Genomic DNA, 21,279 nt, shown 5'->3' on the forward strand with positions numbered 1-21,279 from the left:
AGAAAAATCAACAATGATTTATGCAGCCTCTTTGTCTGCATCTTCTCTTTGAGAAGATGGTTCTTGTGTGACTAGATGTGTCTCAGTTGCTAAATCCCTTGGAGACTTAGGTTCTTGTGGACTGACATCCAGAGCAAAGGATCAAGCCTTTTTCTTCTTTCTAATATACCTAACCACATCTTCAGCTTTTCTTTTCAGCTTGCTCTTGTCGGTTGTCTTGGGCACATCAGTTTCTTTGATCACCAAAATCTTTTGATCAGAGCACTAGCATTAGTAGTTGGCTCTTTTGTTCCAGTTGTGTTAACAGAGTCATCAGGAATTGCAACTGTTGATTCCTTTATCTACATCCTTGACCTAATGAGCATCTGATCATCAGAGTTAGAATCATCTTGCATGATCAGCCTTCTTTTCCGAACTGGAAAACATTCTTCTTTCTTCTCACTCTCACTCAGTGAGGCCTGTTGAGCTCTCTATTCAGATTTAACAGATTTCATAACCATCCTTTTCTTTCGTACAACTGATGCCTTTTGGGAGACACCAGAGGAGGCTAATTTAGGAGCTGGAAGGAATACTTGGGTTAGAAACAAGATGGGTAGTGTCTTGTTCTATAGCATCGGGAAATATTACAGAGGTGCCAACATCAGGATTTGCAGGCACTTGTGAAGGAGTAGGTCTGTTTCTCAACAGAAATTGCCCGACCTCCTAAGGCAGGAAAGGAGATCCTGAAAACTTATTCTTTTCATCTCTTTTAATATGATCAGTGATAGCCTTTTCAGAAATTTGAACATAGGAAGCAATTCATTATTATCAAATTCAGCATTAAGGCTTAGAAAATTAAAAATCAGTTGAAGAAATCTAGTCTACCCTATTACTCCTGATGTATCTGCTCTCCTAGAAATTATGAATTGAAGAGTATTATTGCCATAGTAAAAATTACCAGAGTAAAGGAGAGAGTACCCAATTTTCAGAGAAGTAGATGGGAAAACATCAAAATTTGTTATTTTATTCAAGAAACACCTGCTGATGCAGTCAAAGAAGAAATTCCATTCTCTCTTTAATTTTGTTCTTGTCAATTTGCCAATGTTTTAACCAGGACATCAGCATCAACTTCATACTCACTTCCCTTATATTTAAAAGAGAAATAAGTGTTTGTTTCATTAACTAGAGCTGTATTCCATACCTGCATCACAACCCTGTATGACACCTTAATAAGATTTGTGAGAGCATACCCTATTGGACATTGAAGTAAGAAATCCTGTATATCATGAAAAGATTGTGGAAACTGCTGATGTATAAGCAGAGCTAAATAATTATTTGTGCCAAAAGTGTTTCCATGAATGATAGTGGTTTGACTGAAGAAAGGTGAAACCTCAGAAGATGACATGGTGCTCGTAGGAGTTGAGGAAGGATATACGTGAGATTTGGTAGTGGTACTGTGTGTATGATGATTTGTCTCACAGAAGTTCGTGTGCATATATAAGTTTGCAAAGCTGAATTATTTGTAACACACACGAAAAAGGAAGCTTAGTGTATTAGACTTCTGATAGAAGGTAATTAATGAAGAATATGATTTGAAAGTGGAGTAAAGCACGAAATTTGTAACTAAATACCCACAGCTCTTTTAATAAATTAATGTGTGAATTTGTTCAACAGATAATCCACCATTAAACAATAATTAAATAAGAAATTCAATTTTCAGCAATAAATAATTCAGATATATTTTTTAATAATATTCTAAATTAAAACATGCTGACTTGTCGTCAGTATTTGGAACCTCTTATCTGTCAGGATTTGGCGATTCAAATTCATCAGGATTTGTCAAAGCTACTCAAATTTATTAGAAAACCACAATTTTAATCTCAAAAATCAGTAAGAGATACATGTTAAGTGTGTGATTTAGAGATTAACACGCTATAATTAAGAACAAGCACATGCATACACAACTAAGGAGCATAGATTAGGTCTTGTAAACAAAACAAACAAAATTTCATTAATATTTCAAGATAATATATTTCATGAAATTTTTGATTACATGCATAGGTGTTTAAAAGAGAATCATAGTCTAAGAAGCAAAGCTATTGATGTTTATAAGTTCCTCCGGCTCTTTACGAACAAGACAACAAGACGGATGATCCATTCCTGCTGATGAAGAGCTTCTCGCCTTTCTTCATCCAGACGATCGAGATAGAGGCTATAATCCATCTCGAAGAACATGAGATGCGCCGTGACCTCCTGTGGAACCCAGTTCCACAGTTCACTGGGAATGGCAGTAATGTGCCATTCCTGCTGCTAATCTTCACAGCTAAACTCCACATTGAAGGTTTTATAGTTTATGAACATATTGCATTGAACCATTTTTGTGAGGAAGGAGAAAAAGAAATAGAGAGTTGAGAGTTGAGTGTTTTGAATATATGATTGGACTGGATGAGAGTGATGGTTTAAATAACAAAGAGAGTGGAAATATGAAAAGACCAGGGGCTTGATTAATTATTAACTACAGAGTTAACTTAATGATTTAACCAAAAAATATCTTGTTGAAGCGCGTCCCCTATACTGATTTGCAATGGTGACAATGATATATATTCATACATGCACATTTAGCAAATAAATTCACTTAATTTATCATGCATATAATAAAATACATCAAAAATTCCCAATGTAATATCTTCAACAACATTTAGGACATATCAGGATTTGATCAATATACATCAGGATTTGATCAAATATAAATTAAAAGGAAAATATTTGTCCCAACTAACCATACCAAGTTTATTGACAAGCTTTGTAAATGTTGCTTTAGGTAATGGCTTTGTGAAGATATCAGCCAGTTGCTGATCAGTAGGAACAAAATGAAGCTCAATTGTTCCTTCCATGACATGCTCTCTTATAAAGTGATATCTGATGCTGATATGTTTAGTAAGAGAGTGTTGCACTGGGTTTCCTGTCATAACAATAGCACTTTGATTATCACAACAAATAGAAATTTTAGAAAATGATAATTCATAGTCCGTGAGCTGATTCCTCATCCATAACAACTGAGCACAGCAACTCCCATCTGCAATATATTCAGCCTCAGCGGTTGAAGTAGAAACGAATTTCCGCTTCTTACTAAACCATGAGACTATTCTTCCTCCCAAGAACTGACAACTTCTAGATGTACTCTTTCTGTCTATCTGCAGCCAGCAAAGTCAGCATCTGAATATCCATACAATCCAAAATCAGCTTCCCTTGTATACCAGAGACCAAGTGATACAATACACTTGAGGTATCTGAAAATTCTCTTCACTGCAATAAGATGTGGCTCCCTGGAGTTTTCCTGAAATCTTGCACACAAACACGTGGCAAACATAATGTCTAGCCTACTAGCCGTTAGGAACAAAAGATAACCAATCATACCTCTGTAATTTGTGACATCAACTGTTATACCTTAATGATGATCAAGCTTTGTAGTAGTTTCCATAGGAGTAGTTGCAGTTGCACTCTCTTGCATATTAAATCTTTTCAACAAATTTTTTGCGTACTGTTGTGTGGCATTTATGACACTTCATTACGCTCTGTAATACTTTGGATTGATGTTTTGCACTCAAGTTGTTAGTGTTTTTAACGTGTTTTTGTAGTGCTTTTATATTTCAGGCATTTACTACGTAATTAGGTGAATTAGCATGGTTTTTAATGCTAATTTGGTGTTAGGATGGTGTCTAGAATAAAAGCTCCTGAAAAGACTAGCTCAAATCAGCAAGAAAAGAAGAATTCAAAATTTATTCCAGAGAGTCGGCGCGCCCGCGCTGTGATAGCGCACGGCCGCGCCAAGAGTCCAGAGATGCAGCGCGCCCGTGCTGGTCAAGCGCGCAGCCGCGCCAGGTCGAATTCAGAAAATCCTGTTTCTCATTGAATTTTGATCCAGAAGACTTCTACTTTGTGTGGGCTGCTATATAAACATAACTTATGCTCATTTTTCATAAAAGGGGACGTACCAGAGCTTAAGGAGAAGGCATAAGAAGACCGTGGAGTACAAAATAATCAAGGCGAAGAAGATCTAGTTTATTCTTGTGATTCTTTGTTTTAATTTGTAACTTTGGATGCTAGTTTTCTTATTTGTGAACCTTTACTCTTGTTTCATACTTGGTTTTATTAAGTATAAAGACTACGTTTATTATACCGTGCTTTCATCGAAACCCACGTTGATGATGAGTTCGATCATGGGCTAATCGTTATCGTGGGGTTCTAAAGGATTTATTTATGGATTTCTTTAGTTAATTTGTTTCGATGCCTTAGTGTTTGGTGATTGTATGATAACCTAGTTTTGGTTGTGCTTATTCGTCTTATGAGCGTCGCGAACTTATAAGAAAGTGTGTTAATCTTTAATGAAGCAAAAGTGAATTTAAGGGTTTAGAACTTGCCATGCTAGCATAGGTTCATGTATTCGTTATGCATGATTCGTAAGTAATTTTAACCATCTTACTTGCCCTATGTAATCACGAAGGATAACTTGTGCATTAAACCGTTATGTTGTCAAATTCTATAGACATATAGGGTCTCAATATAATTGGTGTCTATTCAGCTTTTATCTCTTTTGTGGATGTCTGGTAGTATGGTATTCGCACAACGAAAGTTGGTGTTTATCAGTTTCGTGTTATCTGATTAGTGTCATCACCATTATAAGCTAAGGTTAAGAATGAAAAGGCTATTAAATGAAGTATTTATAGAAGTTAGAATCCCATGTTTGTGTCATATATTAATCAAATCTCTTTAATCTTTTAGTTTATGTTCTTTAGTATAATCTCTTAGTTAATCTTAGTATAAACAACCACAAATTGTTACTCTTCTTAGAATTAGATAATAATCATACTAGTGTTGCATAGTTACATTGATTGAAATTGACCTAAACCTATCCATGTGGGAACGAACTAGAATTTATTTTATATTACTTGCGATCGCGTATACTTGCGTGAATATTAGCGAGTGTTTAAGCCCTAACAAGTTTTTGGCGCCGCTGCCGGGGATATCGGTGTTAATTTTTAGTTTATGTTTTTGTCATCATTGGTCGTTAAAGTTTAGTGACTCGGACATTGTTACTTACTTAATTCCTTGTCGTGTTTCAGGTACTCTAGCGAGCGTGTATGCATATGTGTTCTCGGTCTCGTAAGAGGACACTGGATCAAGATGAGGAAGAAGTTGTAGTCGAGGAGAAAGTTGAAGAAGAAATCTTAGTTGAGAAGGAAGAAGAAGCTCTTGTTGTAATGGGAGAACCAGAAGCGAATCCAAATGCTTTGATGGACTACTCTCAACCGACGATTGTAATAACCCCCAAAATTTTGAACTTTTTGTAACCCTTATGAATAGTGTTTTTGCTGAATGAGAAAACTTTTCATGCCACACTATGCAGGGGTTCTGTTAATGATATTCTGAGATTTTATTAGTACTCTAGATGGTATATAAGTGTATGTAAAGATCGTCAGAATCCAATTCCGAACACTTTGATTTTTCCCGGAAATCCACTAGATACGGAAAGAATTGAGTATAAGGTAACAGGATAAAAAGGATTTAAATTAAAGGATTATAAGAGAGGATCATAAAAGGAATATAATGTATTGAGAAAGGTTAAGGAAACCCAAGTAATAAGATCCCGAGTATGATCCCTCAAACGAGAAACGAGAACGAAAGTTAAGCGAACCGTATAACAGATCAGCGGTCATTAGGCAAATAATTAGGAAGTTAATCAAGGAGGTTAGGGATGATGAGGTGATCCAACCAATAAGAAGAGGGCAAGTGAGGGAGAATGACATCACAAAGTGACATAAGAATGACATAAGGGGAAGGAGATGTGGTTGATTTAAAACCACACAAAGTTCAAGGTTAGAAAGGTAATTAACCAAAAACAAAACAAAAACAACCAAGCTAGGCAAAACAAATCACAAACACAAAATTATTTCATTTCTTCAACATTGCTCTCGCCTTTTCTTCATTTCAAGAAGAAGAAATTTCAAAATTCAAGTTCCAAGCTTCCTTAATTGGTAAGATAATTATCTAGTACTCCTTATGCATAGATATGGCTATCCTATAAGTTTAAACCTCCAATTCATTCTCAATCTTCTCCAAGAAATCAATGAAGAAGATAATGAATAGTGATTTCAAGATTAACTTGATTTTTCTTGTTTTTCCTTTAAGATACAAGCATCCCTAAGACATCTCAAGGCTTCTTAAGGCTTCCTAGCTTCTCACATCACTTCAATGAAGGTATAACATCTCCAAACCCTAACTTTAATTTGTATATTAGGATGATTTTGATTGTTATGGTAAAAGAGTAGCTTGATGCTTGTTGGTTTAGAGTTTGGGTTGGAATGGTAGTGAATTGAATGTTGAAATCTTATGGATTGGTTAAAGGACTTAAGTATAGTTTAAATTCAAGTTTAAGAATAAGTATAAATTGTTAATGTTGAGTTGATTGGGGCTGTTATGATGTATTGTGGATGGATGTTGGTTGTATGAATGAATTGGGATTGATTGGTGGTTGAATTGGAATGGTATAAAATTGGGAAATCGCTTAAACATAGCCGTCGTAATGTCCGATTTACTTTAGACTGCTTTGTTCATAACATTAGGACCGGAGAACTCCCTGCTAGGTTTTGACCATTGCCATTTTTAGATAGTTTATGTTACGAGCTTCGTTTTGATATGTGGTTCGTTTGATTCCGATGTACGGTTTAGGAGAAACGGCCGTTTTAAGTAACGACGTTTCACGAACGAACCACTACCCCTCGCCTTACTTTGAAACATAGGATAAAGACCTTAAAGGACTAATTGGAGTATGAAACATTTATGTAAAGTGTGTTAGGCAGTTGGTAAGATACTCGCGAAAGAATCGCCTTAAAACTTGTAATGGTTAATTTATTAAAAATGGTGGAGCCGAGGGTACTCGAGCGACTTAAGGGAATCGTTAAGCGCAAAGCGAGCGTTAGAGTCTAAATTGGTTAAAGTATAGATTTATAAGTGACTTTGGTTTAATTCCAACATATATGTTGTTTATAGGTTACCATACTCGTCCCGAGCCATTTGTAACCCCCAGTCGCTCAGGCAAGTTTTCTACCCGTATAACTGTTGTTGTGATGTATATGTGTATATGCATGATCTTGTGATAAATGCATATTTGTTATTAGCAAATTCTTGCGATATATTGGAGCATGTGATATGGTATATATGCATGCCTGTTTCGTATTCTTGATTTATATATCTGTTGGTTCAAATGCTTATTAGTTGCATAATACCTATGCTAGAGATAAGCGGTATTTGAGTTTACCCTTAGTATAGGGGATCAAAAGGTGAACATATTTCTAAACCGGGAGTCGATGTTCTCGAGTATATTATATATATATATATATATATATATATGGATGTAGTTTTCAAAACTATTGATCTAATAAGGTTTATTCGATAACTTTATTTTATTTAATGAATATTATCTGAATATTCATTCGAGGACTTATGACTCTGTTTATTCTATTTAATGATTATTAATTGAATATTCATTTGAGGATGTATGACTCCGTTTATTTTATTTAATGAATATTATTTATAATATTCATTCGAGGTATTATGACTTCGCTTATATTTAATAATATTCTTTATTTTATTAAAGAATAATGTTTCGATAATCAAACTTATTTTCGATTATTCAAATAAAGATAGTACTTTCATATAAGTATATCTTTGGTTATTTAATATCCATTTCAAGTATGAGTTTTAAAACTTCTACTTCGATTATTTTTATAAGGATTATCTTTATGAGAATATTATTTAAATAATAATATCCAGATATTTCTAATATATCGGGACTGATTTATTTTAATAAATCAGCAGTACTCCAAACATTCTTAAAAATATTTTCGAGTCTTCAAAATGATTTCTAAAAGTTAGGGCGGATCCCAAAACTCATTTTTATATTTAAGATCTTCCTTTCAAAGGGGATTTAAATACTCGCTTAAAACCTGGGGGATCCGGCTCTGTGGTGTATTTTACATTCGCAACGTGGTTGCTGTTTTGAGAAAACAATTTGATTACTTGCCCAACGTTCGGGAAGTAAGTCCATCTAATTGAGTCGGCATAAGCGACAGGCCGGGGTACGGTCTATCAAAGTGTAAGTGGCTGGGTGGCAGTCCATCAACGCGTAAGAGGCCGGGTGGCGGTCCAGCACAAGGTCCTTATGTGGCCAGGGTGATGACCGATGGGGGATTCATCCATCCACTAGTAGAAAAGGTTACTTATTGGTATCTTTGCCTGATCAGCAAGATATCGGGTTTATGCAAAAATTCTTTTTCTTTCCAAAATTCATTGGATGTTACAAACTCTGTTCATACTTCATATAACAGAGGTTCCAGGAAATGTTTAAGAGATATATATGTGGATATATATATCGGGACTAAATAAAGTATCTCGTAACTTTATTTCAGTAAATAATATTTCAAAGATTGAATCTATTCAAGTCTTAACTTGTGGTCTCATCTATAGGATGACCTTTTAAAACCTATAATACTTTGAACAGTGGTAGTTCAAGTAGCTTTATAAATGATATAAGTATAGTGAAGTATTTGATAACTTCATCCCATGTGTTTGCTTATATCCAGTAAGTAATTATCTTTCACTTGATAAAGGTTTCCAGCAAGTTATCCATTAGATGCTTGCGTTATTGTTTACACTATATATTATCTTGCGAGCTGTAATGCTCACTCTTGCTTTATTTCTTCATCACACAACAACAGTTAGGGAAGATGGTCAGACTCAAGCAGACCCAGCGCAAGAGCGTGGGAAGCGCCCCGCGCCTTCCCGTTGAGATCATAGCTGCTATAGCTGCAGAGGTAGATCTATTTGTAGATCAGACCTTCTACTTTTGGGAATTCATTTATGTATAATTATAACTTGTGGCAGATAATGGCAATTAATTGTAAACTTATCAAGTAAGTATTTTGGGTTGTAATAACTTTTAAATTGTGGATTCAAAGACTTGTACTTATTTCAATTTCATCTCTGAGACTATAACGGGTTGTGGTGTGTGTTAGTGTCGGGTCACAGCATGAGGTTATTTATTGTTAATTAAGTGAAGTGATATTGTGGAAAGTAAGACCGTGACGACCCGGATCCCTGACCCCGGATCTGGGGGTGTTACAACGATCGATGATATTCAGTCTAGCATTGTTCGACCAGCCATCTCGGCTAATATCTTTGAGATCAAGTCGAGCACGATTTAGATGATACAGAACTCAATTCAGTTTGAAGGTTCTCTGACAGAACACCCCAACATGCACGTCAGAGATTTCGAGCATGAGCATGATGAGGCACTGCTAGATGGCGAGGATCAGGAGGAGCCTGAGATGGAGGAGGATGAGGAGGACCCCTCAGAGGAGTCAGAGACAGAGGTTGTTGCGATTTCAGATGAGGAGGACCCGGATGAGGTCCCAGTGGCTGAGGAGCATGTCGGAGCTATGGTAGTGTACACTGGTACCCCTTTACCCTCACTCCCTGTGGTCAGAGCTCCTACCCCTCCATTACCATCCTGGAGCACTTATGATGACAACTCTGAGACTGATACTCCCGAGCCTAGGCAGACCGAGGAGGCACCTCCAGTGGCTCCGGATTCACCACCTCTCGACCCTGCCCATAGGAAGTCTTTGTTAGCCCACGGCTATGTTCAGGATGTGCTGAGGACCCGAGTGGCTGTTACTGAGGCCCGGCTGGATGAGGCCAGGAGGGAGTTGGATGCGGAGAGGGCGGGTAGGCGTACCTGAGCTTATGAGACTAGGGCTGCTATACCCCGATCCTTGAGGAGGGAGCTGACGGGGATAGAGCTCACGTCCCGAGCGAGACTCAGATCGCTCCAGGGGGACAGGCATGGTAGGATTTCCAGGCGGCAGGCCGACTATATCTTCCGTCGTGCGATTGAAAGGGTATGGGAGCTGACCCGCTCCGGTGTGTAATTCAGGACTGACGATGGGATAGTCTAGTTGTCTAGTTAGTCGAGGCCTTAGTAAGAGCCAATTTTCCGGGATAGTTGACTTGTATATAGCATCCTTTTTTCTGACTAGATGGATAGACTAGTGTGTATCACTTTTGGGACAGATGGCTGTAGCACTGTTGTACTTTTGACCAGATCAAACTATGTATTTCTCGCATTATGTATATATTTGTTTCCTTTCAGTTCAGTTCCTTAGTGACGAGATCACTGTTTTTATCATTATTATTACTGCACTTCTTATTAGAACTGTCATAAAACATTAGAATTGCAAGATACATTCTCCCCATTATAGAGCTGTGCAAGGCACAATGTTGAGTATGATTGTGACCTAATGTTGAATTTCCCAATATTTTTTTTTTATTATCAGTATCATGCCGCCAAGAAAGATTGGAACTAGGGCGAACCCTGGATCTGAGGACCAGAGAAGCCATAACCAGGACGATAGGAACCAGGAACACAGTGAAGAGGAAGACGAGGATTATGTTGAACAGGATGACTCCCTGTATGAAGAGTAAGAGGAAACATATGATGTTGAGGGATTTGAGATAGAGGCTGAGGAAGGAGAAACTGAGGTTGAGCAACCAATACCAAACCCAGGCATGGATCCCATGGGCAAGTTCATGCAACTACTAAGACAGAACTTGGAACGTCAACCCAACCCACCCCCTCAAGGAAATAACAATGTTGTGGCAAACTCTTTCAGGGCTTTTAAGTCCCTTAAGCCCCCTGAGTTCCACGGATCAGTCGACCCAGTTGAGGCAAGGGCATGGTTAAAGGAAATGGAGAAATCCTTTGAGATTCTGAGTATCGATGAGGCACAGAAGACTGTATTTGCTACCTACCTTCTGAAAGGAGAGGCTAACTACTGGTGGGAGGCAAAGAAAAACATGGAGACAGATGCTATTATAACCTGGGAAAGATTCAGTCAGTTGTTTCTGGGAAAATATTTCCCGAGGTTTATGGAAAACCAGATGGAGCTCAAGTTCTTGGAGCTAAAGCAGAATAACTTATCTGTAGCAGAGTACGAAGCGAAATTTACTGAGTTATCAAGGTTTGTGCCGGAGTTTGTGAGCACCGAGGAAAAGAAAGCTAGGAGGTTTCAGCAGGGACTGAAACCGTGGATTCAGAATAGGGTGGCAATCCTTGAGCTTACTGATTATGCCACTCTGGTGCAAAAGGCAACAATTGTAGAAGCCGGAAGTGAACAGATGCAGAAGGAAAGAGAGAAGAAGGGAATACAGAGGAAAAGTATGAGCATGGGTGGAAGTTCCGCAGGAAGGAACTTCCCAACTAGAGTTAATAGGGGAGCAGTGTCCCTACCGGGAAAGGACATTTGGTTTAAGCGGCCAATGAGTGTAAATGTGAGCCAGAGCGGCCAGAAGTCAAGAATGTCCTATTCCAACCAGTCTCGACCCCCATTGTCATCCTGTAACACTTGTGGAAGGATGCATTCTGGGGAGTGTAAAGGAAAGCCGGTAATTTGCTTCAAGTGTGGTCGAGAGGGTCACTATTCGGACAAGTGCACTTCGCCAACCCCCATTACCCGCCCAACCACCACTTGTCATCAGTGTGGACGCCCGGGTCATTGGAAGAGGGAATGCCCAATGAACAAACCAGCTGCTTCGGGATCAAGCAGGGCTGCTTCTAATAAGCCACCTACTGCAAGGACTTCCAATATGACAGTCGAGGATGCTATGAAAGATTCAGATGTGATAGCAGGTACCCTTTCTCTAAATTCAGTCAGTGCAAACGTTTTATTTGATTCAGGAGCAACTAAATCTTTTATATCAAAGGACTTTGCGCGTAAATTAAGACTTAAGGCTGAATCCTTGATAGAACCCTTACAAGTAGAAATAGCCAATCATGAAATTATTCCTGTTAACCAAATTCACCCCGCCTGCGAGTTAGGCATAGGGGAACAATCTTTCAGTGTTGATCTGATTCCTTTTAAGTTAGGGGAATTTGATATAATTTTGGGAATGGACTGGCTATCTAGCAATGATGCTCAGATAGACTGTAAGGGGAAGAAAGTTAAGTTAAATATCCCAGGAAAGAAAGAAGTCATATTTAGGGGAAAGAGGCAGACGCATAAATTTTTGAATATGGCCCAGGCCAGAAGGATGCTACGAAAAGGAAACGAGGCTTACCTAGCCTATGTGGTAGACACGCAAAAGGAGGTGCCCAACTTACAAGATATTCCAGTAGTCAACGAATTTGAAGATGTATTCCCACAAGATCTTCCGGGATTACCACCCGATAGAGTGATTGAATTTGCGATTGAGTTGGCCCCAGAGACGGTGCCAGTTTCAAAAGCACCTTACCGGTTAGCCCCATTAGAAATGAAGGAATTAGCTACCCAATTGCAGGAACTTTTGGATAAGGGTATGATAAGACCCAGTGTGTCTCCGTGGGGAGCACCAGTGTTATTTGTTAAGAAGAAAGATGGGAGCATGAGGCTGTGCATCGACTATCGAGAGTTGAACAAGCTAACCATAAAGAACAGGTACCCGTTACCTAGAATAGACGACCTGTTCGACCAACTAAAGGATGCTGTATATTTTTCCAAGATTGACCTGAGAACTGGATATCACCAACTAAAGATTAAACCCGAAGATATTCCCAAGACAGTGTTCCGTACCAGGTATGGGCATTATGAGTTCTTGGTAATGTCCTTTGGATTAACCAACGCCCCAGCGGCTTTCATGGATTTAATGAATAGAGTATTTAAGAAGTACTTGGACAAGTGTGTGATAGTTTTTATCGATGATATTTTGATCTACTCAAGGACTGAGGCAGAACATGCAGAGCATTTGAGGATAGCTCTAGGAATACTCAGAGAGGAACAGTTATATGCCAAATTCTCGAAGTGTGAATTCTGGCGGAATGAAGTACAGTTTTTAGGACATGTGATCAATAAAGAAGGAGTATTGGTCGACCCCTCCAAGATAGAGGCGGTCTGAAATTGGGAAAGGCCAACCACACCCACAGAGGTAAGGAGTTTCATAGGATTGGCCGGCTACTATCATAGATTTGTGCGGGACTTTGCGAAGATCGCAGCCCCTTTGACACGACTTACTCGTAAGACAGAGAAGTTTGAATGGACAGAGAAATACGAGAACAGTTTTCAGGAATTAAAGAAAAGGTTGGTAACGGCCCCGGTATTGGCATTGCCAGACGGAAAAGGAGATTTTGTGATTTATAGTGACGCGTCGCACAAAGGTTTAGGGTGTGTGCTTATGCAGCACGGTAAAGTGATTGCGTATGCATCAAGACAACTGAAGGAATATGAGATTAGATATCCTACCCATGATCTTGAGCTAGCGGAAATAGTTTTTGCCTTAAAAATTTGGAGGCACTACTTGTATGGAGAGAAGTGCGAGATTTTCACAGACCATAAGAGCCTCAAGTACATATTTACGCAGAAAGAGCTCAACATGCGCCAGAGGAGATGGTTAGAACTAATCAAGGACTATGATTGTGAGATTCTCTATCATCCGGGGAAAGCCAATGTGGTGGCTGACGCCCTCAGTAGGAAGGAAAGGCTCAGAATGATAATGACTTCGGAGGAATTAATCAGGGATTTCGAAAGAATGGAAATAGAAGTAAAGGTAACCGGAACCGGAACTGAAAAGCTGTTTGAGATATCAATGCAGCCAGAGTTATTAGAAAAGATTAGATTGTGCCAAGAAAGAATGATGAATGAGGGAAGAGAGTAAATGACTGGAGAAGAGATCCATACTGAGAGAGACAATAAGGGGATAATGAGGTATTCCTACAGGATTTGGGTTCCGAATGTTCAAGAACTTAAAGACGAGATTTTGAATGAAAGTCATAGTTCAAGGTATTCCATTCACCCTGGAAGCACTAAGATATATAGGGATTTGAAGGAATATTACTAGTGGCCCAACATGAAGAGGGACGTAGCAGAATGGGTAAGCAAATGTTTGACTTGCCAAAGAGTGAAGGCAGAGCACCAGAGACCCAGTGGACTTTTACGACCCCTAGAGATTCCCGAGTGGAAATGGGAATAGATAGTGATGGATTTTGTTGTAGGCTTGCCAAGGAAAAAAGCCAACCATGATGCCATATGGGTGATCATAGACCGACTGACAAAGTCAGCTCATTTCATTCCTATCAATAAGAGATACACAGTCGATAGACTGGTGGATATTTACCTTAAGGAAATAGTGACGCGACATGGAGTCCCAACATCCATTGTCTCAGACCAAGACCCCAGATTCAACTCCAGATTTTGGAAGAGCTTTCAAGAATGTGCGGGGACCAAGTTAAATATGAGTACCGCGTACCATCCCCAGACGGATGGGCAGAGTGAAAGGACCATCCAGACACTAGAGGATATGTTGAGAGTCTGTGCAATAGACTTTAAAGGAAGTTGGGATGATCACTTGCCGTTGATCGAGTTTTCTTATACCAATAGATTTCATGCTAGCATCGGAATGCCACCTTATGAGGCCCTGTACGGAAGTTGGTGTCGATCTCCCTTATACTAGGATGAAGTAGGAGAGCGGAAGATGCTCGGACTCGAGGTGGTCCAAAGGACCAAAGACATAGTGGATCTCATCAGAGGACGGCTGGTAGCAGCCCAAGACAGATAGAAGAAATATGCAGACCTAGCCCGAAAGGACAAGGAGTATGAAGTAGGGGACTTAGTACTACTAAAAGTATCCCCTTGGAAGGGGTTAATGAGATTTGGAAAGAAAGGAAAACTAAGCCCATGATACATTGGACCTTTTTAGATACTAAGACGGATTGGGAAGTTGGTTTACGAGCTAGCCTTACCCCCGAACCTACAACAAGTTCATAATGTGTTCCATGTGTCAATGCTAAGGAAGTATCATCGGGATTCCAGACACGTAGTGGAGTACGAGCAGGTGGATATGCAACCAGATCTGACTTACGTCTAAAAGCCAGTAAGGATTATAGATAAGAAGGAGCAGGTGCTTCGGAACAAAGTGATCAAGCTAGTTAGGGTGCTATGGCAGAATCATAATATGGAAGAATCAACTTGGGAACTAAAGAGCGCAATGCTAGAAAAGTACCCCCATTTGTTTTCTATTTGATTCCGAGAAGGAATCCTTTTAAGGAGGGGAGACTGTAATAACCCCAAAATTTTGAACTTTTTGTAACCCTTATGAATAGTATTTTTGCTTAATGAGAAAACTTTTCATGCCACACTATGCAGGGGTTCTGTTAATGATATTTTGAGATTTTATTAGTACTCTAGATGGTATATAAGTGTATGTAAAGATCGTCAGAATCCAATTCCGAACACTTTGATTTTTCCCGAAAATCCACTAGATACGGAAAGAATTGAGTATAAGGTAACAGGATAAAAAGGATTTAAATTAAAGGATTATAAGAGAGGATCATAAAAGGAATATAATGTATTGAGAAAGGTTAAGGAAACCCAAGTAATAAGATATTGGGTATGATCCCTCAAACGAGAAACGAGAACAAAAGTTAAGCGAACCGTATAACAGATCAGTGGTCATTAGGCAAACAATTAGGAAGTTAATCAAGGAGGTTAGGGATGATGAGGTCATCCAACCAATAAGAAGAGGGCAAGTGAGGGAGGATGACATCACAAAGTGACATAAGAATGACATAAGGGGAAGGAGATGTGGTTGATTTAAAACCACACAAAGTTCAAGGTTAGAAAGGTAATTAACTAAAAACAAAATAAAAACAACCAAGCTAGACAAAACAAATCACAAAAATAAAATTATTTCATTTCTTCAACATTGCTCTCGGCTTTTCTTCATTTCAAGAAGAAGAAATTTCAAAATTCAAGTTCCAAGCTTCCTTAATTGGTAAGATAATTATCTAGTACTCCTTATGCATAGATATGGCTATCCTATAAGTTTAAGCCTCCAATTCATTCTCAATCTTCTCTAAGAAATCAATGAAGAAGATAATGAATAGTGATTTCAAGATTTTTAACTTGATTTTTCTTGTTTTTCCTTTAAGATCCAAGCATCCCTAAGACATCTCAAGGCTTCTTAAGGCTTCCTAGCTACTCACATCACTTCAAGGAAGGTATAACATCTCCAAACCCTAGCTTTACTTTGTATATTAGGATGATTTTGATTGTTATGGTAAAAGAGTAGCTTGATGCTTGTTGGTTTAGAGTTTGGGTTGGAATGGTAGTGAATTGAATGTTGAAATCTTATTGATTGGTTAAAGGACTTAAGTATAGTTTAAATTCAAGTTTAAGAATAAGTATAAATTGTTAATATTGAGTTGATTGGGGCTGTTATGATGTAGTGTGGATGGATTTTGGTTGTATGAATGAATTGGGATTGATTGGTGGTTGAATTGGAATGGTATAAAATTGGGAAATCGCGTACACATAGCCGTCGTAATGTCCGATTTACTTTAGACTGCTTTGTTCATAACATTAGGACCCGAGAACTCCCTGATAGTTTTTGACCATTGCCATGTTTAGATAGTTCATGTTACGAGCTTCGTTTTGATATGTGGTTCGTTTGATTCCGATGTACGGTTTAGGAGAAACGGTCGTTTTAAGTAACGACGTTTCGAGAACGAACCATTACCCCTCGCCTTACTTTGAAACTTAGGATAAAGACCTTAAAGGACTAATTGGAGTATGAAACATTTATGTAAAGTCTGTTAGGCAGTTGGTAAGACACTCGCGAAAGAATCGCCTTAAAACTCATAATGGTTAATTTATTAAAAATGGTGGAGCCGAGGGTACTCGAGCGACTTAAGGGAATCGTTAAGCGCAAAGCGAGCGTTAGAGTCTAAATTGGTTAAAGTATAGATTTATAAGTGACTTTGGTTTAATTCCAACTTATAAGTTGTTTATAGGTTACCAGACTCGTCTCGAGCCATTTGTAACCCCCAGTCGCTCATGCAAGTTTTCAACCCGTATAACTGTTGTTGTGATGTATATGTGTATATGCATGATCTTGTGATAAATGCATATTTGTTATTAGCAAATTCTTACGATATATTGGAGCATGTGATATGGTATATATGCAAGCCTGTTTCGTATTCTTGATTTATCTATCTGTTGGTTCAAATGCTTATTAGTTGCATAATACCTATGCTAGAGATAAGCGGTATTTGAGTTTACCCTTAGTATAGGGGATCAAAAGGTGAACATATTTCTAAACCGGGAGTCGATGTTCCCGAGCATATTATATATATATATATATATATATATATATATGGATGTAGTTTTCAAAACTATTGATCGAATAAGGTTTATTCGATAACTTTATTTTATTTAATGAATATTATCTGAATATTCATTCGAGAACTTATGACTCTTTTTATTCTATTTAATGATTATTAATTGGATATTCATTTGAGGATGTATGACTCCGTTTATTTTATTTAATGAATATTATTTATAATATTCATTCGAGGTATTATGACTCCGCTTATATTTAATAATATTCTTTATTTTATTAAAGAATAATGTTTCGATAATCAAACTTATTTTCGATTATTCAAATAAAGATAGTACTTTCATATAAGTATATCTTTGGTTATTTAATATCCATTTCAAGTATGAGTTTTAAAACTTCTACTTCGATTATTTTTATAAGGATTATCTTTATGAGAATATTATTTAAATAATAATTTTCAGATATTTCTAATATATCGGGACTGATTTATTTTAATAAATCAGCAGTACTCCAAACATTCTTAAAAATGTTTTCGAGTCTTCAAAATGATTTCTAAAAGTTAGGGCGGATCCCAAAACTCATTTTTATATTTAAGATCTTCCTTTCAAAGGGGATTTAAATACTCGCTCAAAACCTGGGGGATCCGGCTCTGTGGTGTATTTTACATTCGCAACGTGGTTGCTGTTTTGAGAAAACAATTTGATTACTTGCCCAACGTTCGGGAAGTAAGTCCATCTAATTGAGTCGGCATAAGCGACAGGCCGGGGTACGGTCTATAAAAGTGTAAGTGGCTGGGTGGCAGTCCATCAACGCGTAAGAGGTCGGGTGGCGGTCCAACACAAGGTCCTTATGTGGCCAGGGTGATGACCGGTGGGGGATTCATCCATCTACTAGTAGAAAAGGTTACTTATTGGTATCTTTGCCTGATCAGCAAGATATCGGGTTTATGCCAAAATTCTTTTCCTTTCCAAAATTCATTGGATGTTACAAACTCTGTTCATACTTCACATAACAGAGGTTCCAGGAAATGTTTAAGAGATATATATGTGGATATATATATATCGGGACTAAATAAAGTATCTCGTAACTTTATTTCATTCAATAATATTTCAAAGATTGAATCTATTCAAGTCTTAACTTGTGGTCTCATCTATGGGATGACCTTTTGAAACCTATAATACTTTGAACAGTGGTAGTTCAAGTAGCTTTATAAATGATATAAGTATAGTGAAGTATTTGATAACTTCATCCCATGTTTTTGCTTATATCCAGTAAGTAATTATCTTTCACCTGATAAAGGTTTCCAGCAAGTTATCCATTAGATGCTTGCGTTATTGTTTACATTATATATTATCTTGCGAGCTGTAATGCTCACTCTTGCTTTATTTCTTCATCACACAACATCAGTTAGGAAAGATGGCCAGACTCAAGCAGACCCAGCACAAGAGCGTGGGAAGCGCCCCGCGCCTTCCCGTTGAGATCATAGCTGCTATAGCTACAGAGGTAGATCTATTTGTAGATCAGACCTTCTACTTTTGGGAATTCATTTATGTATAATTATAACTTGTGGCAGATAATGGCAATTAATTGTAAACTTATCAAGTAAGTATTTTGGGTTTTAATAACTTTTATATTGTGGATTCAAAGACTTGTACTTATTTCAATTTCATCTCTGAGACTATAACGGGTTGTGGTGTGTGTTAGTGTGGGGTCACATCATGAGGTTATTTATTCTTAATTAAGTGAAGTGATATTGTGGAAAGAAAGACCGTGACGACTCGGATCCCTGACCCCGGATCTGGGGGTGTTACAACGATCGATGATATTCAGTCTAGCATTGTTCGACCAACCATCTCAGCTAATATCTTTGAGATCAAGTCGAGCACGATTCAGATGATACAGAACTCAATTCAGTTTGAAGGTTCTCTGACAGAAGACCCCAACATGCACGTCAGAGATTTCATCGAGATTTGTGACACTTTCAAGTTCAATGGAGTTTCGGAAGATGCTATTAAGTTGAGGCTTTTCCCATTCTCTCTGCGGAATAAAGTTAAGTGTTGGTTACATTCTTTACCACCAGGGTCTATCACCAAATGGGAAGATCTTGCTCAGAAGTTCTTAACCAAATTCTTTTCTATGGCGAAGACTACTGCAATCAGAAACACACTTACTCAATTTGTTCAGCAATCTGGAGAATCTTTATGCGAGGCTTGGGATCGATATAAGGAGATGCTTAAGAAGTTTTCTCAATATGGGATACCTGACTGGATGATCATTAACTGTTTCTAAAATGATTTTGGTGCTACTTCTAGACCCATGCTTGATGCAGCATCAGGAGGAGCCTTGTGGGCTAAAAGCTACGATGAAGCTTATGAATTAATTGAACTGATGGCTGCTTATGAATATCAAATTCCTACTCAGCGACTATCTCAGGGTAAGGTAGCAGGAATTTTGGAGTTGGATGCATCTACTGCTATAGCTGCTTAACTTAAGGCTTTAACGATGAAGGTTGATTCTCTGTCTAATTATGGAGTTAATCATATCACTAGTGTCTGTGAGCTTTATGCTGGTGCCCATGAGACTGAACAGTGTGCTATTTTTAGTGAATCAGCTCAGTTCGTGAGCAACTTTCAGATGTCGAAGCAACCTGTACCAGCCACCTATTAGGCAAAAAGCATGCGCTAAATAAATCACGCAAGTATACGCGTTCGCAAGTAATATAGAATGATTTCTAGTCAGTTCCCATAGGGACTCTGATTGTAATAACCCCAAAATTTTTGAACTTTTCTAACTCTTATGAATAGTGTTATTGTTGATTATGCTGAATAAGAAAACATTTCATGCCACACTATGTAGGGGTTCTTTTATTGATATTCTGAGATCTTATTAGCACTCTATATGGTATATAAGTGTCTGTAAAGATCATCAGAATCCAAATTCGAACACTTTGATTTTTTCCCGAAAATCCACCAGATATAGAAAGAATTGAGTATAAGGTAACAGGATTAAAGGATTTTAATTCAAGGATTATAAGAGAAGATCATAAAAGGAATATAATATATTGAGAAGGGTTAAGGAAACCTAAGTAATAAGATCCCGGGTATAATCCCTCAAACGATAAACGAGAACGAAAGTTAAGCGAACCGTATAACAGATCAGCGGTCATTAGGCAAGTTATTAGGAGTTAATCAAAGAGGTTAGTGATGATGGTGTCATCAAACCAATAAGAAGAGGACAAGCATGGGAAGGTGACATAAGAATGATGACCTAAGCATGACAAAAAGAAGTGTGTTGTTGGTTGATTGTGAACCACACAAAATTTACCATGGTAATAATCTAATTAATAAACAAAGTGGATCAACCAAGCCAAAAACAAATCATAACATCAAAAAACACAAAACACTTCCATTTTCAAGAAGAGCTCTCGGCTTTGTTCATTGCAAAGGAAGAAAAAAACTCAAATCCAAGTTGCAAGCTTTGTTAATTAGTGAGGTAATTATCTAAGGATCCTTGTACATAGATATAGATATCCTATAAGTTTAAGCTTCAAATTCCTTCACAATCTCTTCCTAAAATTCATGGAAGAAGAGAGTGAATAGTGTTTTTCAAGAACTTGAAATTTTGATCTTGTGTTTTTGTTTAGATAAAGCTTTAGTAAGGATTTTCCAAGGTTGTTTCAAGCTCATTAGTTACTCCTACTCTCAAGGAAGGTATAATCTCTTAACCTAGCATTTTTATTGAATGTTAAGAGCTTATTATGAGTAGTATAGTTCATGAGAGGCATGATTATTGAATGTTTAGAGATTGGTTAGTTTTGTAATTTTTTGGAGTTGTAAATCTTGGATTATTGGTTAATGAACTTAAGTATAGTTTTAGTTCATGTTTGAGAATAATATAAATTGGAGAACTTGAGGTGTTGGGGCTGTTGTAGTATTGTATGGATGGAGTTTGGTTGTATGGTTGATTTGTGGTTGATTTGGAGTAGGATAAAATTTGGTAATCGCGTAAACATAGCCGTCGTAATGCTCGATTTACTTTAGACTGTTTTTGTTCTTAACATCAGGACCAGAGAACTCACTGTTAGGTTTTGACCATTGC

Source organism: Apium graveolens, unplaced genomic scaffold, assembly GCF_009905375.1.
Source record: "Apium graveolens cultivar Ventura unplaced genomic scaffold, ASM990537v1 ctg5854, whole genome shotgun sequence".
NCBI lineage: Eukaryota > Viridiplantae > Streptophyta > Magnoliopsida > Apiales > Apiaceae > Apium > Apium graveolens.